Source organism: Manis pentadactyla, chromosome 2 (genome assembly GCF_030020395.1).
Source record: "Manis pentadactyla isolate mManPen7 chromosome 2, mManPen7.hap1, whole genome shotgun sequence".
Taxonomy (NCBI): Eukaryota; Metazoa; Chordata; class Mammalia; order Pholidota; family Manidae; genus Manis; species Manis pentadactyla.
Window position 1 is genome coordinate 146,294,735 of NC_080020.1, and position 27,018 is coordinate 146,321,752.

General features: G+C 40.4%; 1 pseudogene; it reads right to left on the reverse strand.

The window, feature by feature from the left end:
- Positions 1 to 18,666: 18,666 nt before the first annotated feature.
- The window catches only part of LOC118935912 (RNA/RNP complex-1-interacting phosphatase-like), an 80,891-nt pseudogene continuing 72,539 nt past the window's right edge, over positions 18,667 to 27,018 (reverse strand).

Consider the following 27,018-nt stretch of genomic DNA (forward strand, 5'->3'; position numbering starts at 1 on the left):
ATTAACTGAACACACAAAATTTACTGGTCTGGTTTCTCCCTGGGATATCAGTGTCTTGGTCAGGGAGGATATCAGACAAGGCCGCATGCCCAGCCCACAAGGTGGGCTGAGTTGTTGTCTGTCTGCTAAAGAATAAGTTAAGAATCTTACTACTTCTTCATTCAGAAGTGCAAAGGTAAATCCCAGATATCACAGTAGCTCCTCTCCTGACAGTAAATTAACTGCACCCAACACAGACATACAGAGTTGAAAAGTCGTAACTCCAAGTTCTGGGCAGAGCATCAAAATAACTGAGACTGGATTAAAGACAGCGGCATGAGAGGTGAGACAGAGAACCCGTCGTAAAACCATATATAATACAAAAATATAAATGCAACTAGTCCTGAAAGAGCACCAGGAAAGAGGCTGCACCAGACTGCATACACCTGGAGAAAACAGTGCACCTCACGGAACAGGGCACCAGGACCACTCCTCTGCGACCCAAGACATCGCTCCATGGGTTGAGCACCTCCAGAGAGGAGAGCTCCTGGGCACTAGAGGGCGCCACATACAAATACAAAACGTCAAAGGAACCTGGCTCAAAGCAAAATCTCAACAACAGAGACAGGACTGAGACTGAATTAATAAATCTTCATGAAAGAGATTTCAAAATAAAAATCATAAACATGCTCATGGAGATACAGAAAAATATTCAACAACTCAGGAAAGAATTTTGGATGGAGATCTAATTGAAGAGCACAATGGAGGGTATTCAAAGCAGATTAGATTCGGTGGACGAGACGATAAATGAAAATAGAAACTAGAGAAGAGGAATACAAAGAAGATGAGGCATAGAGAGAAAAAAAGGATCTCTAGGAATGAAAGAATACTGAGAGAACTGTGCGACCAATTCAAACGGAACAATATTCATATTACAGGGGTGCCAGAAGAAAAAGGAGAGAGAGAGAAAGGGATAGAAAGTGTTTTTGAGGAAGTAATTGCTGAACACTTCCCCAATCTGGGGAAGGAAACAGTCTCTCTCAGGCCATGGAGATCCACAGAACTCCCAAGACAAGGGACCCAAGAAGGACAACACCTACACAAATAATAAGTAAAATGGCAAAGATTAAGGATAAGGACAGACTATTAAAAGCATCCAGAGAGAGAAATAAGACCACGTACAAAGGAAAATCCATCAGGCTATCATCATTCTTCTCAGCAGAAACCTTACAGGCCAGAAGAGAATAGCATGATATATTTAATGCAATAAAAACAGAAGGGCCCTTGACCCAAGAATACTGTATCCAGGACGACTATCATTTAAATTTGAAGGAGGGATTAAACAATTCCCAGACAAGCAAAAGTTGAGGGAATTGGCCTCCCACAAATCAGGATATTTTAAAGGGACTGCTCTGGATGGAAGCACTCCTAAGGCAAAATAGATGTCACCAGAGAAAATAAAATCACAGCAAAGAAAGCACACCAACCAAATAATACCTAAAAGCAAAAAAATAAAATCAACTATCCACAAAAGCAGTCAAAGGAAACACAAAGGAGTACAGAAGAGAACACCCAAAATATAAAGAATAGAGGAGGAAGAATAAGAAGGGAGAGAAATAAATCATCATCAGACTGTGTTTATAATAGCCTAATACGAGAGTTCAGTTAGACAGTCAGATAGTAAAGAAGCTACCCTTCAACCTTTGGTAACCATGAATCCAAAGCCTGCAATGGCAATAAGCACGTATCTTTTGATAATCACCCTAAATGTAAATGGACTGAATGCACCAACCAGAAGACACAGAGTAACAGAATGGATAAAAAAGCAAGACCCACCTACATGCTACTTACAAGAGACTCACCTCAAACCCAAAAACATACACACACTACAAGTGAAGGGATGGAAAAAGATATTTCATGCAAACAACAGGGAGAAAAATGCAGGTGCTGCAGTACTTGTATCAGACAAAATAGACTTCAAAACAAAGAAAGTAACAAGAATAAAGAAGGACATTACAGAATGGTGAAAGTGGCAGTCCAACAACAGGATATAACCATTATAAATATATATGCACCCAACACAGGAGAACCGACGTATGTGAAACAAATACTAACAGAATTAAAGGAGAAAATAGAATGCTATGCATTCATTCTAGGAGACTTCAACACACCACTCACTACAAAGGACAGATCAACCACACAGAAAATAAGTGAGGACACAGAGGCACTGAACAACACACTGGGAACATATGGACCTAACAGACATCTACAGAACTCTACACCCAAAAACAGCAGGACTCACATTTTTCTCAAGTGCACATGGAACATTTTCCAGAATAGACCATATTACTAGCCACAAAAAAAGCCTCAGTAAATTCATAAAGACTGAAATTCTACCAACCAACTTCACAGATCACAAAGGTATTAAACTAGAAATAAATTATAGAAAGAAAACAAAAAGACTCACAAACACATGGAGGCTTAACAACATGCTCCTAAATAATCAATGGATCAATGACCAAACTAAAACAGAGATCAAGCAATATATGGAGACAAATGACAACAACAGCACCAAGCCCCAACTTCTGTGGGACGTGGCGATGTCAGTTCTAACGGGGAAGTATATAGCAATCCAGGCCTATTTAAAGAGGGAAGAACAATCCCAAATGAATAGTCTAAAGTCACAATTATTGAAACTGGAAAAGAAGAAGAAATGAGGCCCAGAGTCAGCATAAGAAGGGACATAATGAAGCTCAGAGAAGAAATAAATAAAACTGAGAAAAATAAAACAATAGAAAAAAATCAAAGAAACCAAGAGCTGGTTCTTGGAGAAAATAAACAAAATAGATAAACCATTAGCCAGACTTATTAAGAGAAAAAGAGAATCTATACACATAAACAGAATCACAAGTGAGAAAAGAAAAATCACTACAGACCCCACAGAAATACAGAGAATTATTAGAGAATACTATGAAAATCTATATGCTAACAAACTGGATAACCAAGAAGAAGTAGAAAACTTCCTCGAAAAATACAATGTTCCAAGACTGACCCAGGAAGAAATAGAAAACCTACACAGACCAATTAGCAGTAAATGAAATTGAATCGGTAATGAAAAAACTACCCAAGAACAAAACCCCCGGGCCAGAAGGATTGACACTGAATTTTATCAGACATACAGAGAAGACATAATATCGGTTCTCCTTAAAGTTTTCCAAAAAATAGAAGAGAAGAGAATATTTCCAAACTCATTCTATGAAGCCAGCATCACTCTAAAACCAAAACCGGGCAAAAACCCAACAAAAAAAATAAAATAAGAGACCAATATCCCTGACGAATATAGATGCAAAAATACTCAACAAAATATTAGTAAACCAAATTCAAAAATACATCAAGAGGATCATACACCATGACCAAGTGGGATTCATCTCAGCAATGCAAGGATGGAACAACATTCAAAAATCCATCAACATCATCCACCACATGAACAGAAAGGAGGACAAAAACCACACAATCATCTCCATAGATGCTGAAAAAGCATTCAACAAAATTCAACAACCATTCATGATAAAAACTCAACAAAATGGGTATACGGGGAAAGTACCTCAACATAATAAAGGCCATATATGACAAGCCCACAGTCAACATCACACTTAACAGTGAGAAGCTGAAAGCTTTTCCTCTAAGATCGGGAACAAGACAGTGATGCCCACTCCCCCCACCGTTATTCAACATAGTACTGGAGGTCCTAGCCATGGCAATCAGACAAAACAAAGAAATACAAGGCATCCAGATTGGTAAAGAACAAGTCAAACTGTCACTATCTGCAGATGACGTGACATTGTACATAAAAAAATCCTAAACACTCCACTCCAAAATAACTACAACTAATATCTGAGTTCAGCAAAGTTGCAGAATACAAAATTAATACACAGAAATCTGTTGCTTTCCTAGACACTAACAATGAACTAGAACAAAGAGAAATCAGGAAAACAATTCCATTCACAATTGCATCAACAAGAATAAAATACCTAGGAATAAACCTAACCAAGGAAGTGACAGACCTACCATACGCTGAAAACTACAAGACACTCTTAAGAGAAATTAAAGAGGACACTAACAAAGGGAAACTCATCCCATGCTCCTCGCTAGGAAGAACAAATATTGTCAAAATGGCCATTCTGCCTAAAGCAATCTACAGATTCAATGCAAGCCCTATCAAAATACAAACAGTATTCTTCAACGAACTGGAACAAATAGTTTCAAAATTCATATGGAACCACAAAAGATCCCGAATAGCCAAAGCAATCCTGAGAAGGAAGAACCAAGCAGGGGGGATCTCGCTCCCCAACTTCAAGCTCTAATACAAAGGCACAGAAATCAAGACAATTTGGTACTGGCACAAGAACAGACCAACAGAACAGTGGAACACAATAGGTCCAGGTATTAACCCAAACATACGTGGTCAATTAATATACAATAAAGGAGCCACGGACATACACTGGGGAAATGACAGCCTCTTCAATAGCTGGTGTTGGCAAAACTGAAGAGCTACATGTAAGAGAGTGAAACTGGATGATTGTCTAACCCCATGCACAAAAGTAAATTCGAAATGGATCAAACACCTGAATATAAGTCATGAAACCATAAAATTCTTAAGAAAAAACATAGGCAAAAATCTCTTGGACATAAATATGAGTGACCTCTTCATGAACCTATCTTCCCGGGCAAGGGACACAAAAGCTAGAATGAACAAGTGGGACTATATCAAGCTGAAAAGCTTCTGTGCAGCAAAGGATACCACCAATAGAACAAAAAGGCATCCTACAGTATGGGAGAATATATTCATAAATGATGGATCCAATAAAGGGTTGACATCCAAAATATGTAAAGAGCTCACACACCTCTACAAACAAAAAGCAAATAATTCAATTAAAAAATGGACAGAGGAGATGAACAGACACTTCTCCAAAGAAGAAATTCAGATGGCCAGCAGGCACATGAAAAGATGCTCCACATTGCTTGTCATCAGAGAAATGCGAATTAAAACCACAATGAGATATCACCTCACACCAGTAAGGATTGCCACCATCCAAAAGACAAACAACAACAAATGTTGGCGAGGATGTGGAGAAAGGGAAACCCTCCTACCCTGCTGGTGGGCACGTAAATTAGTTCAACCATTTTGGAAAGCAGTATGGAGGTTCATCAAAATGCTCGAAATAGAAATACCATTTGACCCAGGAATTCCACTTCTAGGAATTTATCCTAAGAATACAGCAGCCCAGTTTGAACAAGACAGATGCACCCCTATGTTTATCGCAGCACTATTTACAATAGCCAAGAAGTGGAAGCAACCTACGTGTCCATCAGTAGATGAATGGAAAAAGAAGATGTAATATATATACACAATGGAATACTGTTCAGCCATAAGAAGAAAACAAATCCTACCATTTGCAACAACATGGATGGAGCTGGAGGGTATTATGCTCAGTGAAATAAGCCAAGCGGAGAAAGAGAAATACCAAATGATTTCACTCATCTGTGGAGTTTAAGAACAAAGCAAAAACTGAAGGAACAAAACAGCAGAACAATCACAGAAGCCAAGAATGGACTAACAGTTACCAAAGGGAAAGGGCCTGGGGAGGATGGGTGGGAAGGGAGGGATAAGGGGAAAAAAGGGGGTATTACTATTAGCAGACACAATGTAGGGGCATATGGGGAGGGCCGTACAACACAGAGAAGACAAGTAGTGATTCGATAGCATCTTACTATGCTGATAGACACTGACCGTGGTAGGGTATGTGGGGGCGACTTGTCGATGGGGGAAGTCTAGTAAACACAATGTTGCTCATGTAATTGTAGATTAATCATACAAAAAAAATAACAATAAATTTAAAAAAAAGATTATCATTTAAATTTGAAGGAGGGATTACACAATTTCCAGATAAGCAAAAGCTGAGAGAATTTAGCTCCCACCAACCATCTCTACAGTGTATTTTGCAGGGAGTGCTATAAATGGAAGTGTTCCTAAGGTTAAATAGCTGTCACCAGAGGTAACAACAATGGATAGACAAAGAGTACAGAATATGATACCTAATATATAAATAATGAAGATGAAGAAAAAAACATCCTTTAGATTGTATTTGTAATAGCATACTTAAGTGAGTTAAGTTAGCTTCTTAGATAGTAAGGAAGGGACCCTTGAACCTTTGGTAACCATGAATCTAAAGCCTGCAATGCCAATAAGTACATACCTATCGATAATCACCCTAAATGTAAATGGTCTGAATGCACCAACAAAAGACATAGACTCACTGAATGGATAAAAAAACAAGACCCATCTAGATGCTGCCTACAAGAGACTCATTTCAAACCCAAACACATACACAGACTAAAAGTGAAGGGATGGAAAAAGATACTTCACACAACTAATAGGGAGAAAAAAGAAGGTGCTGCAGTACTTGTATTGGACAAAATAGACTTTAAAACAAAAAAAGTCACAAGAGACAAAGAAGGACATGACATAATGATAAAAGGATCAATCCAACAACAGGATAAAACCATTATAAATATCTGTTCCCCCAACACAGGAGCACCCACATATGTGAAACAAATAGTAACAGAATTAAAAGGGGAAATGGAATGCAATACATTCATGTAGGAGACTTCAACACTCCAGTCACTCCAAAGAACAGATGAACCAGAGAGAAAATAAGTAAGGAGACAGAGGCATTGAACAACACATTAGAACAGATGGACCTTACAGACATCTACAGAACTCTCCACTCAAAAGCAGCAGGATATACATTCTTCTCAAGTGCACATGGAACATTTTCAAAAATAGATCATATACTAGGCCACAAAAAGAGCCTCAATAAATTCAAGAAGATTGAAATTACACCAATCAACATCTCAGATAACAAGGGTAGGAAACTAGAAATAAATTACACAAAGATGACGAAAAAGCCTACAATCACATGGAGGCTTAACAACATGTTCTTATATAACCAATGGATCAATGACCAAATAAAAAGAGATCAAGCAATATATGGAAACAAATGACAACAGTAATTCAACAATGCAAAATCTGTGAAGCAGTGAAGGCGGTGTTCCTTCAGTTTTTGCTTTGTTCTTATACTCCACAGATGAGTGAAATCATTTGGTACTTATCTATCTCCACCTGGCTTATTTCCCTGAGCATAATACCCTCTAGCTCCGTGCATGTTGTTGCAAATGGTAGGATTAGTTTTATTCCTATGGCTGAATAATATTCCATTGTGTATATGCACCACCTCTTCTTTATCCATTCATCTACTGATGGACACTTAGGTTGCTTCCATTTCTTGGCTATTGTAAATAACTCATGTGTTATTAAATTACTTCATTTTCAAGTGACTGGGGATTTTGTAGATATCTTTCTGAAAGAAAAAAACAGCAGCAGACTCACAGAACCCAAGAATGGACTGATAGTTACCAAAGGGAAAGGGACTGGGGAGGTGGGTGGGAAGGGAGGCATAAGGGGGAAAAGGGGCAGTATGATTAGCACACATAATGTAGCGGGAGGACACGAGAAAGGCAGTAAATACAGAGAAGACAAGTAATGGCTCTAGCATCTTACTACGCTGATGGACAGTGACTGTAATCGGGTATGTCGGGGGGACTTGATAACAGGGGGAGTCTAGTAACCATAATGTTATTTAAGTAATTGTACATTAATGATACCAAAATAATAATAATAAAAATAAGCAAATTCTTTCACTGGAGATGGCTGGTAATTATAGGTCTGCTTTGGTTATGTAACTGTATTCCTATTTTGTTAATGTGTGTACGCAATTTAATTAGTAGTTTATAACCTATACATGCTGAAGTTACTCTACAAGAAGATATGTCAAAGAAATAATCAATCTTCCCATGTTTTCTTCCATCTGCTACTCCTATAGCTTTTCTTCTTCCTTCCTAATTACAACCCTTAAATAGAATTCGTGCCTCAAATCGAATTTACCAAGTATCATAATTCTTCCAAGTGATAAAGATACCTCAAGACAAATACTGGGCATAAAACCCACAGGGCATAAATCTGCAAAGAAGTAAAAAGCTAACTTTTTCAAACAATATTGCCTCTCTCTCACTTACCAACTTTACATTTCTCTGTATGGCCCCAGAAGATGACTGGTTAGCCAGAGATGGGTAAGATTCCTCAAGGGAGGAACAACCTAAGACAGGCACAGTCACAGGGGGGCCATCAGGTGAGAAATTGGGGATCAACAGAGGTGAGGCTTAGAACCTCACCCCCCGTTTTGAAAGAAATCTTCTGCATCCTTGGATGTTTGGTTGCCCTTGTCTAGCTTGGATTAATACTTAGTCTATAGGCACACACCTGATCATCTACATTTGCTCTCTTACAGCACTAAACTATGTTTTCTACCTTTATCTTGAATCTACCTACCACTTCAGCATTTTATTAAAAAAATAATAATAATAATAATAATAAGGGAGAAATGTGGGAATCACATATAAATCAAGTATAAAAATCAAATGAATATTCATATTTGACCTGATGGTTTACAGTTCATAATGCGTGATCAAAATCGAAAGTTTCTGTGATGACTGCCCTTGTACTGTTCACCATGTAAGAACTTATTCACTATGTAAGAATTTGTTCTCCATGTAAGAACTTGTTCGTTATGCTTCAGAAGATTGGAGACTGCGAGAATTAGGCTTGGGGTGGATTAATGATTGTGCATTGAGCATTGAGTCCCCTATACAGAATTTTATTGTTGTTAACAACCATCTGATCAATAAATATGAGAGATGCACTCTCAAAAAAAAAATAAGCAAATTTATATAAGCACTGCTGTTGTATATGTGTCTGTTCTTTGGATCCACCCTTAAAGTCCTAGTGACATCTTACTGGTTCCCTTGCTAATTAATGAATTAAATAGAATCTTTACAAATGTTCATTTTATGTTTGTATGAAAGTCACGATCGTACCTTTTTAAAACGATTATCCCCTAGCAGCATTTCAAATACTAAACTATGACAGGATTCTAGTAAATGAAAGTGCAGAGAAATCAGAGTGAATTTTAGAATTACTTTCTGCGTGGGCAGCGCTGTGCAGGAGGCTGGAATAAATGTAGCTCAAGACCTGACACATGGCCCTGGGAGCTTAGATGCTGTCATGCATGACCAATGTATGTGGCTCTTTCCCACCAGTGTTCCTCAGGGATCAGTTAGGTTTCCTCATCCATGCTCTCCTCTCCTATGATCTCAGCTATGTCTTAGTTTTCGCTCCCAGCTGCACGTGATCCCCTCTTCCATTGCTTCTCCACCATCCACTTCTTGCTCCCCCACCAGACCCCTGAACCAACCACCTGCTTAAACTATTTCACTTTGATGCTCCACCAGTGCCTCAAGCTCAGCATGTTCAAAGCTTGATTCATCCTCACGGAAGATCTGCTTACCCTCCTCCATTTTGTTTCCTGATAAATGGCTCCATCAAATGCTGGCTACAGTATGGCAGAAACGCAGGGGTCCATCACACAACTGAGCCAGCCTGTTGTACTTTAAAGTGCTTGACCACAGACCTCAAATGGATACTCAACAATGGTGTCAAACTGCCTGTCTCTCTGGTGAGCTTGTCTTCTCTCTAATGGACGTGAATGTCTCACACCTTGGAAACGCACCACAACGCCCTCCAGCACCCACCTCTTCAGAGCAGCCCCCTCCGCTCAGCTCATGCCCTAGTGCCACACTTCAGGAAAATAAAAGCAAGCTGTGCAGGAATTCCGTATCTTTCCACCATCAGACCAAGTGTACGCCTGCATCTCTATCCATTTACATTTGATTTTTTAGTATTTATTCAACAAATACTTATTAAGTAGCCACTGTGTGCTAGGCACTACTCTAAGTGTTGGTAATCAGGAGGCAAACAATACAGAAAAGTCCTCACCATCAATGGAACTTACATTGCAATTGGAGATATACACAATGAACAAAGAAAAAGAAAATGTTAGCTAAAGAGAAAGCAGGGCTATTGAGGAGAGCAGTGAGAGACTGTCGCAAGGGAGCATGTGTCTCTGCGCTCACCCACCTGGGTCCCCCTCTGGTGCTTGGGATTCATTCCTCAACCCTTTCCAGGACTCCACTCCCAGAATTAAAAAGCAAGGGCTCCTTTCTAATGGATCATTCCCATCAATGTACAAACAAGCTTCCATCCAGAAAATAAAAAAACAACTTCTAAAGTACTTGTCTATACCTGTTGCTGTTCCGCTGGGGTTCTGTGCCCCTGAAGATATTTGAAAGCTCTCCAAGGAATCCTTGTGCATTGACCATTCTAAGGAGGTCCCTTCCCAGATCCTCTGCTCTGCACCTGCTCTTTAGTAAATGCCCGGGAAGGATATGACGTTCTAACGTCCCGTCTCTCGTTTTCCCACAGGGCAGCACGCTGTCCCTCGCAGTCTAGTACAGCATGGCCTTGGGACGGTGCTGAAGCAGAAATACTGGCTTCATGTCAAGTGACCTCCTTCAGTGGCTCAGCTGGTGCCTTTCACCTTTACACTGTCCTTCTCTTCTCCTAAAGGCTGAAGGTTAGAAAAAAAGGTGTTTGGGATGATGCTGAAATGCTCTGAAATCAGAAAAGAAGAGCTAGTTTCAGTTAGTGACACTGATTCTTTTAAATGAAACTATATTGTCTTGAGGGACTACTAGATGTTTCCAGATACAATAGGAAAAAAAACACACAAATAAGCATTTTATTGATTTCATTCCGAGTCACTGTGGCTTAGTAAATAATAGAAAACTACATTTACAAAAATCAAATTGGGTCAGGAAACTTGTATTCCAATGAAGTCAATCTTAGCATGTTTCATGAACCAAGACAGTCCCAGTTATCCTGAAGAGTACAAAATACAGGAGGTGGGTCTGTGGGACAAGACAATATCTATCCACCTTAGTCCCTTTCCCTTTGGTAACTGTTAGTCCATTCTTGGGTTCTGTGAATCTGGTGCTGTTTTGCTCATTCAGTTTCTCTTGGTTCCCCTTCTCCAGAGGTTAGTGAAATCATTTGATACTTGTCTTTCTCCGCCTGGCTTATTACTCTGAGCATAATACCCTCTAACTCCATGCATGTTGTTGTAAATGGTAGGTCTTTTTTTTTCATAATACTGAATAATATTGCACTGTTTATCTTCTGATGGACACTTAGCTTGGCTATTGTGAATAGTGCTGTGATAGACATAGGGATGCACATGACTTTTTAAATCTGGGCTGCTGCATTCTATTAATTATTTAATTACTAATTTATGTATGTATGTATTTATTTACTTACTTACTTACTTATTTATTTGTTATTTATTTATCATTAGTCTTCAACTACATGAGTAACATTATGTTTACTAGACTACCACCATCAACAAGATGCCCCAAGATCCCCTATTGCAGTCACTGTCCATGAGCATAGTAAGATACTTTAGAGTCCCTACTTGTCTTCTCTGTGTTGTACAGCCCTCCTTGTAACCCCCCTCCCACATTATACATGCTAATCACATCCCATGCTTTCTTTCCCTCTCCCCTTAGCCATGCATTCCCAAATATCCACCCCAGTCCCTTTCCCTTTGGTAACTGTTAGTCCATTCTTGGGATCTGGGAATCTGGTGCTGTTTTGCTAATTCAGTTTCTCTTGGTTCTCCTTCTCCAGAGGTTAGTGAAATCACTTGATACTTGTCTTTCTCCACATGGCTTATTTCACTAAGCGTAATACCCTCTAGCTCCATCCATGCTGTTGCAAATGGTAGCATTTGTTTATTGTTGAATGGCTGAATAATATTCCACTGTTCATCTTCTGGTGGACACTTAGCTTGGCTATTCTGAATAGTGCTGTGATAAACATAGGGGTGCACATGTCTTTCTCAAACAGTGCTGCGCCATTCTGTTATCTATCTATCGATCAATAAATCTATCTATCTATCTATCTATCTATCTATCTACCTATCTATCATCTATCTATCTATCTATCTATCTATCTATCTATCTATCTATCTATCTATCTATCTATCTACCTATCTATCATCTATCTATCTATCTATCATCTATCTATCTATCTATCTATCTTTCTATCTATCTATCCATCTACCTATCTATCATCTATATATCTATCTGTTTATCCTTTATCTTCAGTTACATGGGTAAAATTATATTTACTAGACTCACCCCATCACCAATCTTCCAAAGGGTAAGGGACTAGGAAGGCTGGTTGGGAAGGGAGGGAGAAGGGTGGAATGGGGGCTTAATGCTAAGTTCCAGAGTGTTAGACCAAAGCTCTATAGGTTCTTCCTCCTACATTTAAGATTCTTATAGAGCTTAAGACATGTTGAGCCTGCAGCTAACAACAAAAGGCTGGATCTACAGAAAGAAAATAGTTACAAAGGCTGGGAACCAGGAAAGGCCTAATTAAGGATTTGCCTAAATAGAATTGAATGTTGGAACTGAAAATAATTTCAATATGCAAACATTGTACTATTACCAGAATTTGTCTTACCACACATACCCCAATCTTACACCACCTAACTAAACTGCCTTACCTTTCAATGCCCTTGATTCCCATGGAAGTGGAGAAAAGGGAGACTGGTGTGGCTTGCAGGTATTTACCATATGTCATTAGCCTCACGTTACATACTAATATCATGGAAGGAGGCTTCAGAGATATGAAGCTTAGGGAGAAAATCTTGGGAAAAATGTCTAAGCTTAAGTTCTCTCTCTACCCTTCAATACCCTTCACAATCTCTTCTCAGAAAAGCATCAGCCCCCATCACTGAAGAGACTCCTATCTCCTAATAGGAAAAGTAAGCCAATAAGTGAAATATGTGTCCACAAACGAATATGTGACCTATACATGAAAAAGAAGAACCATCTATGCTGTATCTCCATGTGGGTTTTTGGCATCTCATATCACATACCTCCTGCTCATCACACGGGGAAAGTCCCTAGATAGATCAATCTAGGCACCTCTAAAGGCGTACCACCAAGGAACAGATGCATAGATGTCCTCCCCCAAACCAGCTTCCACCACATAGATCACTAGGTACTCAGCCCTAATTCACTTTATCACAGTTACAGAGCCCTTAGTGAGTTCCACTAAACAGGGAGCAAAAACAGAAGCAATCCAGCCACTGAGGGCAGGCATCTGTCCTTATGTGTGCATGCACAGTGTGACTCACCAAAATGACCTTTTCACAGACTCCTTTTTAAATCTCGCCACTAAATCCATCAAGTCAGGTTAGCTCATGATGCTTCAAAGTAAACAATCATCAACAGGAAAACACGCAATATGTCATACAATGGTGGATTCCTTGAAAATGGGAGAAGGAGAAACCATGTAGACAAAACCAGAGCTTTTCAGAAACCATCTATAGTGTACAAACATACCAGTGAGTGAGGAAATGAGGTACTCTGACATCAAACAAGGTGGGAAAATATATTTACGATTATTCTCTTCAGGGTACAGAATTCATAGCAATTGCTGCACTATCTAGCTACCTAAAATATATTACATATATTTTGAACTGTCTGTTCTGTTAATATGAGGCTAAAAATGTGTCAACTTGATTCTCATAGAAACTGAAAGATCCACACGAGTCTCTCTCTTCCTGTATCTGTTCACCTTGCCTGTTCCCTGTTCTCCAGGAATGGTCTCTTTCTCTAACTATTCTCCTCCTCAGCTCGTCTGCATTGCGCCCAAGCATGGCAGGCAGGGAATCCTAGGGTTCCAAGACTCTACCCGTTTGCAAGTGGGGAGGAGGCTACTCTAACTGCCACACTGGGTACACTATGTGAGAAGGAAAAGGGAAAATATCAGCAGTGCCTCTCGTGTATAAAAGAGTGGGATGGCAGGATACCTGTGCAGCCTAACAAGCCAGAGATAAATTATGGTCAAAAGAACTGCAACCAAAGACTGGAAGAGGAAACGTTTGCAATCAGTGATGTCTTCTAGCTCTCTGGTGTTTGCATCTAATGGGCAGAGCTCAATTTGGGAAGGATCAGGCACTTAAAAACAGCACCCCTGCTGCTGGAAGCTGACAGAAACAACCATGAGCGTGAGAATGCCGGATCAAGGCTTGTCCCAGAAACAATGCCTTATAATGAAGAAAAAAAGGAAAGCAGAATAGAGGTACAAGTGCAACCTGGCTTACCCCAGCGCAGCCCAAGGAAGATCAGATTCAAGGAGAAGAAACTAAAAGGAAAGCTCCTTGGACCACATCTTTCCTCACAAGGTGCACTCAACAAATTCATCCAATTCTTGAACCAAGTTACAGAAAGAGCTCCTTAATCCCTTCCTGTGCTCCGAAAAAAGGGCGAGTGCATTAAACAGATCAACTGATATGATTTCAGAACAAGTGTAACTGTTCAACCTAAATGTTGCTCCTTCCTAAGGATATTAGTGAACAGTACATATAATGTAAAATGTGTCATATATGTTATAAAATATATTATAAATAATTAGTTTTTTAGAGTAATGAACATGTATAAGAAATGTTGAGATGATTTCTCTAACATAAGATCCTGGGGGGGAAATGAGGCTATCACACCTGTCTTCTGGGATTTCACCTTCACAGACTGAGCCATTTAGATGTTGTTTTAGCTCTGCTACTACTCCGTCCATCAAATCCTGCCTTCTAGTTGGGAATCTGACCTCCATATTGGCTACCTCACACTGTTAAACTGCCTGCTTTCTGACATCATTCTCCCACCAACCTATCACACCTGCTGGAATCTTGGGGTTTCCATGGAGCTGCTTATAAACAAACCTGGATCATCTCAAGTGACCAGTGACCAGTGATCTTCATCCTGGACACACGTGCTCTTTGGCTTCAGCCCCTGAGATATCATCTACTATATTATCCTCATCTCTTATACCTACAGTTGTTGTTCCCTCTTCTTCTCTGACCATGTCTGGTAAGGAAAGAAACTTTTTAAGGATTTTCATTAGATATTTTTTGCCCCTAAATGTAGTACAGACTTAAAATAGCGTGAAATAATGGGGGAAAGTGTCAAACTGGAAATCTGGAGACCTAATTTCAGTTTTGACTTTGACATTTACTAGCTGTGTGACTTTGGACAAGTCACTGACTCTCCAAGAAAATCTGTTTTTTGCTCATCTGTTACATTAGGATGGCAGATTACTTCTCTCTGGTCCCTTTCTTTTCCAATATTGAGTTTTAAAGGGCACCAATGTAGAAAATGAAATCAGAGGTATCTTGAAAGTGCTTCAACAGAAACAGAGAAAACAAGGTGATGTAGGAAACTGGCAGTATATGGTGAGATGTATCATCTGTAGTGGTCTCCCTCCACTAATGTTTCAAATCAACTATTTTTAATTTAATGATGTTCAAAAAGCACTATCCACACATTTTGGAGTGTTCTATCTAAACTAGGTGAAAAGAGAAAGTAAGGAGAGAGGACAGAGAGTACTGGGCTATTCAAAAGGAAGGAAGTTGAAGATTGTTTTCATCAGCACAGGCCAACAGGAACCAAGAGGGTAGAGAAAATACAAGAATGAAGGCAAGCATGGAGCAGCTCTCATCAAAAAGGAGCCGTTTGAGTGGAATGTTGAAGGAATCAAAGATTTTAAATTAAAGCAGAAGCCCAGAATGAAATCTGCTCAGAGCAGGGCAGAACATAGGTGATTTAACCAAGTGCTTCCATGAGTAGACTAAGAAGGACAGTAAGGCCAGATAGGGTATCACACATCAGAAACAAGGAGCTTGTTCGTTTTTTCCTGTTGCCTCTGTGAACCACAGATGACACCTTACAGTTTTGAATGTAAACATTTTAGAAGTATGTTTTAGAAATCACGCTTCCTATAAACAAGAAACTAAAATGGTTATCTAGGAGAGTGAAGGGAACAGAATTTTCACTATTTTATGTCATTCTGAATTTTAAACTATGTAGATGTTCTGCCTATTAAGAATAAAATTAAGTCTTTTAAAAAAATGTTATCCCATCACTAGAATCAGGACTAACTGCTTTTGTGATAAGTAAGTTCCAAGTCAAGACTGCTTTTTATCTTTAGTTATTTTCTTCCTAATACAGAGAGCACACTAATAAACACCCATTATCTGCTTTTAGATATTAGTTATTCTAAGAAGGAAAAATCAAGCCCCACAACTTTAATTCCACATTTATCTAATAAAATTTTGTGGAGTCCCTTGGGTTTTCCTAAATTAAAAAAAATTAAATTTAATTCTAGCCATGATGGTTTTTCTGGACTTTGGGGACATTTTCCTGGACGTTGAAGATTATGATGTAGGTTTTAAGATAAATATTAAAACCTTCATGATACTTGTTAAGTGTTCTTTTCTCTTCTCTTATGTGATTATATTAATGGAAAAATATATATATTTCTACTAGGCTTGATATATCTTACTTGCTGGCTAATATTCAGACAGCTATGAAAGAGCACATTAATGGAATTCCTCTATACTTAGTATCTTGCTCTCTGCTTTGTCTCAGTTTTTACTGAAATATTTTTCTACAAAAATTGTAGCTACCTGTACGTGCACATTTATTGCATTTTGCTGCTGTTTATGCAACTTTTTACTGATATTATCTTCTCTGTCTCAATGTACTGTCTAGGAATTCATTCAAAATCACCTTCTACTGTGGGCTGTTTTTTGGTAACTAGTACTCACCAACATACAGTAGGCAATATTCACTTTCATAGTTTTGCACATATGATACAGAACTCCATTTAATAGTCAACTTATGCTTAATGCTTGCTCCATACATACATACCCCAGTTTCCATTAGTATCTCGCATATTTCTTGTTTAGTTTTGTGATATGTTTTACATAATTTTTCTCATTATCTTTCCAGAACTTATATTTTCCTCTGTATAAATCATATGTAATATCACTTTTATCCATGTATGAATTATTACTGTCATTATTGTTACTATATAACCACTTTATAGATGAATAACCTAAAGCTCACAGAGTTGAAATAACTTTTTTCTCTCAAAAAGCACTTTTTGAGAAACTCACTCTCAGATGGTCATTTTGAGGGAGGATCAGAAACCTGGCTTGAAGAGGGTAAGAATGACCCCTTAAATTTACCAGCTGGACTAAGCTATACGTGAACTCTGGGTAAGAGCATGTGAACTGCACAAGCAAAATGAGACAGAGGATTACAATGGGAGCAGCAGTGCTATTTTCCAATGGACCAAAAAGAAGAGAGGGGGCCCCATATGAAAAGTTCTATTTCTCCTGGTTATGGGCAGTATAATACTCAGAGAAGAGTCCTGGCAAGGAAGTCAGGATACTTAGGGTCCTGTAACCTGGTAACGACACTAACATAATGGAAGAACTCAAACAAGCCCATCTGACCTCTCTAAGCCTCAGTTTCCTCACTTGTAAAACAAGAGTATTACAAGTTTTTGAGGGACCTCTGAGTTCTAAAATGCTTCAGTTCTAGGAAATAGCACAGGAGAAGATACTAATGCAGGCTCACAGGGAAGAAGGGCAGGGAGAAGGTTGCTTCTACCCTAGAGAACGATGAGGAACCCCTCTCCTGGGTCTTCTGCACATCTGCCCAAGCTGGGAGCATGGGCAGTGAGTACTGAAGGACACCAAACTGCTCCAGCACTGAGAACCATCAGAAAGGGACTGATTCTTGCCAGGTCTAGTGAGTTGGTGTTACAGTCTTCCTGATAGCAGCAACTTTAAGGTAATGCTGCTACTCTGACAGAGAATTTTCAACCTCACTGATTTTTTTTTTCCCTACAGAAAATTTCCAAACTCCATCTTTACTTGGAACTTCACATTCTCTGCAGTTCCCTGTTCCTGTGGTGAGCCATGCAGCTTCTTCCTTAACAGGAAGAGGCTGCGATTTCTCCAGAGTCTCTGCTCCCACTGCCGGTTCGACTTGGCTGCCACCATCAGCCTCTGGCACCTCTTTCCAGCCACTCATGGGTACTGCCAACCTTTACCAACATTCCAGCACAACTATGTGGTCTGCAGTTACCAGCCAGCGTCAGATCTCCACTTCAGTTGGGGACTTCACTATGACTGTCACTAACCAGAACAGAGCCATGTGTATGGCAACTCAGTGTGCTCAGACTTCGTATGCCAATTACATGGTCCCTGTGTATCCATCACTTCCTGGCAGGCTTGTTCAGGGAATACCAACCCAGATGCTAAATCAGGGACATAGTCTGTCACATCTTTACCAGCAAGGGAGCCAGATATATTATTACAATCAAGGCACAATGGGGACTCTGCGATCTGGAGAACTTGTCCCTTGCTGGCAATCCTATGGCTCTGTGACAAATACAGGAAGTAGGGCCTCTGCCCCTCGACCAGAAATGACAGTACTGCAGGAGATTCAGCCCGCAGGTACCCAACCACCAGTCCCCACATCTGGAATCTACTACTATGTGTCTGCTCAAACCATCACAGAAACACCTTTTCAAGGTGAGTGCAAACAGCAAGTATGGAGGGGAATAAGGTCAGCATTCAAAAGAAAGGTCAAATAGGTAGAGTTCAAGTCCTGAGACTTCAATAACCACCACTCTCTCTCAGTGCTCTTCATTTTCAGACCTAATGGAGGTGGGAAGGCAGGACACTGTAACGGCCACCTATGCCACATGCACACAGAGCGTGCCAAGGGATACCATCCTCTCCACGGCCCTAGGTCATCACTCCCCCTGCACACTCCCACACTGCAAGGAACTCCCGTTTCCTGATCTAGTCCTGACTTTTGGAAGGCATCTCACTTACTGTGCTGGTACCAGTTTAACTTTCCCTCACTTTCTTAATTGACACCAGGATTTAAGACCTTTTGTTCTGGGATCTTGTCCAAAACAAGCAGGCTATGAATCTGTCCTTGCTTATATATTTCATGAGGAAGAACTCCATTCTCTCTCTTAGTCTATGGGGTGAGGTGTTCTTAACTTCTCAGGAAAGAAGATAGGATTATTGAAGACAACATATAAGACCGCTAGGCCATGTAAAACATTTCATATTTTAAAAATCACTTTTACCTTTTATTTGACTTCTAAAAGTCCTATGGAGTACAAAGGAAACCAAGAAAAGTGACATCAAATAATCAGCAGTAAGAACTAGAACAGCTGCCTCCTCTATTTCCTAGCACAGGGTGCTGCCCATGTCTCTTAAGAACTAGTAGAAAAGTCTTGTCCATGTTGAGCAGTGCATGGTTTCTGTGTTGCATCTAGAAGCATCTCACTTACCAAAGACTGACTTCTTCCTTGTTCCTTTGTAGTGATGGAGACTTCGCGGGCTTTGCAGGCTCCAAACCAGGTATTTTGTCTGCCACAACATCCACACAGCCAGACACTTGAGAATATCCCACCACCTGAGGTTGGGGGCATTTCAGTGAGAGCTTCGGTGCACAGTTCTGGTAATCCCTTGGCACTTCCTCCAGCTAAAAATCAGGAACAAACACAGAATAACAATTTGGAGGATAGTAAAAACAAGCTTTTGAAGCCTCTGGATGCCTCCCAGATCCCAGTAGAAAACCAAGATGATGTACTACTGCCTATACACATCCCTGATACTCACCATCTCCAGGCCTGCACTGATCCCCTCAACCGAGAGAAGCAGCCTCATTCTGAAAGCACTGATCTGGGGAAGAACAGCCTGAGCCTTGAGGACCAAACCACACTTGGAAATGAGAATGAATCGAGCAGCGGTTTTGCAAACGTTGCTGACCAGGCGGGAGACGGTCACCTTCCTCAGCTCTTCAGTTCCTTGAAAAACCTTATTCAGTCCAAAGGTCCCAATGTGATCAAAACCCAAGATACCAGAGCCACCGAATTAAACCAGGTGCAGAAAAGGTCATGTGCAAAAAAGAGGTCCTTTGGTCAAGCAAGGAAGAACAGTCATGAAGCCTCTGAGCCTCTCAGTGGTGCTCACAAGGCACTGGAGGGAGACGTGAGTATCTGCAATGTTGCAGATGGTGATGAGGCTCCTGTGAACAAGTCCAAGCGTTCTAGACGCAAATCTCCAATAACTGCACCAAGGAGGACCAGAAAACCTAGGAGCTGTGCACAGGAGAAGACCACAAGAACCAGAAAAAGGAACTCCAAGAAAGCTGAAGAGGGTGAGCAGTCTGGAAACAAAGTCAAAGCACAAAAAAAGCCAACCATTCCCAGGATGAAGCGGAAGAAAGATGAACCTGAGCTCAGCCAAGAGAACTTTGAAACACCTCTAAGCAGGCTAGGCATGCACATGCTGGAGTCTGTGCAGGTTTTTCATGCACTGGGGAAGAAGATTGATAAGAAACCTCGATTCTCTTCTTCCCAGGACTTGGGAAATTCAAGGAACCCCAAAGACCCCCAGGCACCCCTGGCCACCAAACCACGGCTGAATACTCTACGTGAGGGGAAAAGACTTCAGAAAACGAATGTCAAAGCCCAGAAAGCAGATGGCAGTGTCAAAAAAGAGTGTCCATCTCCATCTCAGACTGCACTGCCACCACCTGGGAAGCTCAAATTTGTGCCTTTGCCTTTTCTGACGGAGGAAAGGTCTCCAGTTTGCCGAGTTCCTCGTAGGCGACGGTCTCCGGCCTCAGACCAGCCAGCTTTGGTGTCCTCTACCCAGCCTGGCTCTACAAATGCAGCTCAGTCTACTGCAGTCGATTCATCCCAGCAAGTTCCTGCATTTTTAACATATCCTGCCTGCTCATCTCTGGGTCCAGTCTTGACCAACTCAACCCAAGCAGACCTGACCAAGTCTACCCAGCCTAGTGTCAGCCAGTCCGCTGCTTCTAGACCTGTACCCTACAGAACATTACCTTGCACTTCTCTCCAGCAGGAGCCCATTCCCACTGCTGTGCCCCAGAACAAGCCTCTACCCAAGCCTAAAAGCCCGTATGTAAACCAAGAAGTCTACTACTTCATACCACGTCCATGGAGGATATCTGAAATTCTTGGGCCAGAAGTGTCAGAGCCCATCACAGAAGAGCAGAGGCCAGAGCGGGAAGCTATGAAGAGGCAGGCTCAACAAGAGCGTGAGAATGCTGCCAAATACACCTCCTTGGGGAAAATACAGTTTTTCATTGAAAGGGAGAAGGAAATGGAAATTGCTGACTCCTATGGCTATATAATAATGTAAGAGATGAGATAGGATTGTTGGTGCCACTTTGGTTACCAGATGCAGATAGATAGATATAAGTTTCCACATGTAGACAGATAGATATAGATAGATAAAAGTTTCCACACGTAGATAGATATGTTTCAACATGTAGATAGACATAGATAGATATAAGTTTACACACGTAGATAGATTTAAGTTTCCACACATAGACAGATAGATATGTTTCCACAAGTAGATAGATACAGATAGATATGTTTCCACACATAGATATAAGTTTTCACATGGAGGTTCACCTGTCCACACTTGTTCGTTCGGGTTGTAATTCTACAGGCAACTATGTGATTCTCAAGTATCTATTCCCTCTCTAGACTGGTAGGATTCAGAGAAGGCTGGTCAAGTCTCTGTGCCCACAAAGTCTCACAAGTCTTTTTGCCAGCACCCAGCACAGTGCTTACACAAAGAAGATGCCTAATACAAATTTTCTGAATGAACATAAATTGGCACAGTGCAGCAACATCCACAAAAACACAAGGGTTGCTCTGATTCAGAAATTCCATTCTGACTGAAATTGTCTCTGAGAAGATAGTATACATGTATTCAAAGATGTTCATACAGGAATATTCATTACTTCAATATTTTATAATATCAACAACTTATGACTTTCTTATGTTCATCAGTAAGCGAAGGAGCAATGCAACCTCAAAAAAGAACGAGGTCTCCAAAGACTTTTATAGGAAGACATCTGCCATACACTAAATTATAAAACAGGATGTCTAAATATTGTACCATTAACCTGAAATTAGTATGTCAACTATACTTCAATTAAAAATTTTTAAATAAAAATAAAAAATAAAATCCCTTCTCAAAATAAGTAAGTAAATAAATATCATACTATTAAAGTACATGTACATGCTTATGTCTGCATTTTTAAAGTGTGAAAAAACAGGTTACACGATTGCCGGTGGTATCTCTGCGTGGGGGTAAGACTCCTTTCTCCTTCATAAGTTTCTACGCTGATTTTCTGCAACCAGCTTACATTACTATTGTAAACCAAACAACTGGGACAGGGTCTGCCTCTCGAGATTGGCAACGCACCTGCAGATGAGGTAGCCAGTCCTGTTTACACCATGGGTACAGTGGACGCCAGTAAGTTTGTCTGTAAAACAGGGAATAGAGTTAAAGTCATATCGAGACACTACCAACAAGTGATGCGCCTTTCTGGAGAGTGACGTTTCTTAGTCACACAACACTACCACTACCCTAAAAAGGAGAAACTCTGAAGACGAATGTGATTTTGTGTTCAGGAACATACTATAAAGAATTACCTAATACCAAGTCAAAATTCACTCTCTGGGAAACTGTGAAGAGCCCCCAGTTAGACGCAAGGGTATAGACGGGAGAAGGCCTGGTCAGGTCCAAACAGCTAAACCATATTGAGATAAACCCATCTGTCTTCCTAGAGAGTGCCCATCAGTCATTGATTTAAGTACAGGAAAAGGGAGTGGGGAAAAAAACACAACAGGGTAGAAGAAGAATGGAATTTGGTTTTGAGTGACACAAATGGGAGGTTCACTTCTGATGCGGGGTTATTAAAAAAAACAGCTCCCATAGCACTCCCTTCAAGGCCCCAAGTTGCTTCAGCTCCTCCTCTCACTGCCTGCTCCCCGCAGGCCACGGGCCCCTGCACCCTGGCAAGTAGCCAGATGAACAGCTCTGCCCCTATTTTATGATGAAAAAGCAAGACTTGGAAATATGTAAGTCTAAGCTACCCAGCAGGCAAACAGAACAAAGTCTAGAATCAAGTCTAAGATTTCTCCAAGTATGCCACAGAATTTCTTAGTCCATCATTTAAAAGCATTATAAAGAAATTAAAATTTAAAACTGTGGTTTTTTATTTACGCCTGCAAAGCGTAGGTCTGTGACTAGCTGGTGTCTCATAAGAAAGGACTTGTTTTTTTCCTGTCTGGATTACTACCTCCCTACATCTAATCACTACTATTTCAACTGCTCCTCCATATGGAAGATGTTATCTTTCCTAAATGTAAACTTGGTTGGGTTACTCACTTGCCTAAAAGTCTTCATTTAGCATACAGTAATGCCCACACTCTGAGCATAGCGTTTACAACTCTTATAAACAGATATCAATCTGTGTCTCCAACTGACCTGTAATTCCACAATGATCCAAACTATGACTTACAAGGGCCTGCATGACCCACCTCCCTCCTGCCCACTGCCAGCCTCTTCTGATCCCATTTTCTACTGCTCTAAACTCAGTGCTCCCTCCCTACTCCAGCCACACTGACTTCCTTACTAGTCCTCAAGCATGCTGAGCGTAGTCATGCCTCAGAGGCTTTGTACCACTATTCCCTCTGCTTTAGGACACTTTTCCACCACCCCTCTAACACCCAGTGGCTTGGTTCCTCATTTGCTTTAAGGCTGTGCTCAAACATCATCTTCATACGCCTTCCCTGACCACCCAGCACACTCCCTCCCTTCTCCGTCCTGTTTGGTGCTCTCCAAAGCACTTACCATCATGACATTCCAGGTACTCACTTCATTCTCTCTCCCCAGCTAGAATGCAGAGGATGGAGGAGCAAGAACTGTCCTCTGCTCCTCCTTCCCACAACAGTGCCTTCAACTTAGCAGGTATCACATAAATATCTGTTGGAAGTGAACATACGAATTCCACGCCCTTTCACACTACCCCCTCACACAGCAGAGGCTGCCTCTCCATGGCACATGTCCAAGCTCTCTGCCTTTTGTACATTTCCTGATACCTGGGCTGTCCTTTCCTCGTTTTAGTGAAATCCTCTCACCACCTAGCCCAGATGCTGTCTCCTCAGTGAGGCCTTCCTCAGTCTCTCCTCTATATTCCCGTTGCACTTAATTCTTTTATTATAATTAACCCACTGTCTTTACAGTGGAAAATGTCGTGTCCTCTTCATCTGGGAGCTGGTGTCTGTGGAGGGGCCTATCACAGAGGTGGCCAGAATGGATGATAAGCAAGGCCCCGAGACCGCTACGGCAGAGCCCCATCAAGTTAGCACCATGGGGGCAGACGACCAACACGGGGCCAGCCTGTGCAACGACTACACCCGAGAGGGACCGAGATTTACCAATGTGTCCTCGGGCACTCTCAAGGACCTTTAGCCCTCATGGAACAGATGGGATGCCATTGGTAGTTCTAGGGAAAGGAGCCTGAAGGAGCGAGCAAGCTGGCAGCGGCTCCCTAACATCTTAAGAGGTGCTGTTTCTGTAACTACAATTTATACAAATTAGAAAATTTACCTCCTCTATACATGCCCTGCTCAAGGCTCAGCCTCCCAAGTTCTAAAGTCAAAGTGGAGGGAAGATATGTGAATGGGGCTTATGATATTTAAGACCTAGAGTCCGCATTAAACGACAAGGTTGTAGTTTAAAAGTTAATCTTAAAACTCCTGTCTCTCTCTTTCATCCTCTAACTTCCCACTGCCATCTCTATTCTTTTTCCCCTGCTCCCTGTTGATATGTATATATATTATATATAATATATATAGACACACACACACACACACACACACACACACATATGAAATATTACTGTCTGTCCAGCTCAATAGCGTAAACTTCTCAAGCTAAATTTAGAAAGATGGCCAAATGAACACTTTACGCTGTGGGCCAGTCACTTTCCAAAGACAAGAGACCTCAGTTTTAAAATATGACAAGTACAATAGTCTTGCTGATAGTGAGATGCCAGAAAAAGGCACATGGATCCTTAAAATTCAGAAGCTATTAAGACCTATTTGCAACAGAGTAAGGTAGACTTTAAAGCAGGAACAAGAAAACAGTGGCCTTTTCTTGTTCTTTCTGTCTGCAGAATGACAGTAAGAGGTGGCAGTGTCCTTCCCCACTTGAACCCAAAGTGGAAAAATAGCAGGAATATCTTAAATACATATGATGAGGATGCCACTCCACTGGTCCATTTTTTTCACTTCTAGGGGTCAGTCTCACTCCAAAACTTCGCCTTTTGTTCTCTCTTTTATATACTTAAGACCCTGAGATTCTTTATCTTTTCCTTTATGTCCCACCTCTTAACCAATATATAAAAGAACATTTTTATATTTCCCAATCAAATTTTTTAAAAATAGATGAATAAGCTAGTTCAGTTCATATCTCTCACTAAAATCACTTTCCAAACTAACTTTGTGGCCATAAGAAGAAGTAACACCTCACTCTATTAGCATCTGGCATCTGACATTTCCACTTTAATAATATTAAACACAACAGGCCCAATGGCAAAACTATTAAAAATATTAAAAACTCCCAACCCCATTCAAAATGCATACTGAAGTTCAGGTAAGAAAAAAAAAAAAACACCTCACATTATCTTTATTTTCTTTCAAAAACCCATTAACAGCATATTTGAATTTAAAAATAGTGTCATCGTCAGGTACCTGATGCCCAATTGTATAAATTTTTAAGTAAGGAACAGTTTCTGGTAAGTCCTATAATGCAAAACAATGAAAATGTGTATTATTTCATTTCTAGGGAAAGAATTAAAAATGAATTAGAGGAGCCAGAATAAAACCAAGAGATTATAATAAACTTGGCATGTCAGTAATTCTGCTAAAAGAGCCATTTTTTTTCCCCCAAAGCTGCTTCAACCTGGAAGTATCACTTGCTTTTCATTAAAACTGCAGGATGGATAGTCAATAGGCATATAAAACTGCAAGCAAAGTCCATGTGAATGAATGTGTATGTCACTAAAAATTACATAAATAGTTCTACCTAATATTTTACACTTCAGGGGCCACAAAGCAGCTGTGATTTAAGTAGAATAGAGTCAGAGAAGAACTTGGATTTGATTTGTGAGACAAAGCAAATTTCAGACACTGTTGAGAACTGCTATTCTTGGCGTGGGAGAGAGTAGGTACTGGTAAAAGACAGAAGAGCTTAACTGAAAATCCTGTTGTTCTGAACTTAAACGGAAAGTATCAATGTGAACTTTTGATGTATTTTATTTTAAAAGCAAACATAGAAACACATTTCCTAGCTCTGACCCAGCTCTGATAAAAAAGGACTCAGGAGCCAAACTGAGAAGCTCCAACTGGCCAAAGACGGGGCCTCAGTTAAGAATAATAACTGCAATGGAGTCCACAGTGATACAAATAAATAAACAAAACAAAATCCCATTGGTCACCACTGGAGGATACTAGCGAATCAGCTCATTATTTTGAAAACTGTTAAATAAAAGGAAAGAATCATGACACTACAACTGGGCAACCAAATAGATAATGAGGGGCAACGTCTCTTGATAGAAATATACCCAGCTAATAAATGAAGAAAACAACAACAGAATTCACCATTTCTCAAAGCCCCGAACAAATTAATGGATGTAACTATCAATCATCAGTGACTGCTAATATCACAGAAAGACAATCACTAGGAGATATTAGTACTACTACCTCATCAGCAAAGGACTGTTACAAGGATCAACTAAGTCAGTGTACGTGCAAGTAGTTTTTACATGGCAAACTTTCGCTATGCAAATACTGACAAACGTTAGGTGTCATTGTCTCCCAAGGCCATGCAACTGTCAGAAGGAAAATTCTTTCCCACTGATATGCTACATGGGCCAACAGATTATATGGGTTTCTGTACCAATAGCAAAAGGTATTAGGAATAGAAAGCATGCCACTGAGAAAACTGTCTTTTCCTCTGATGCTCACACATGCTCAGGCAACTGCTTAAAATAAGTGCTAGGGACATACAAGGTATTCCTTTCTATTAGACTACTGCTATTCTTACTACAGGTTTACTTCATTTTCAAAATAGAGAACACGAAAGCGTACAGCATTTCGCAAGCACATACAAAGCTTACTGCCAAATGTATAATTACGGAAACCATTCGGTTCCTTCTTTGAACTATTACCCTTGAAAGAAGGCCTTT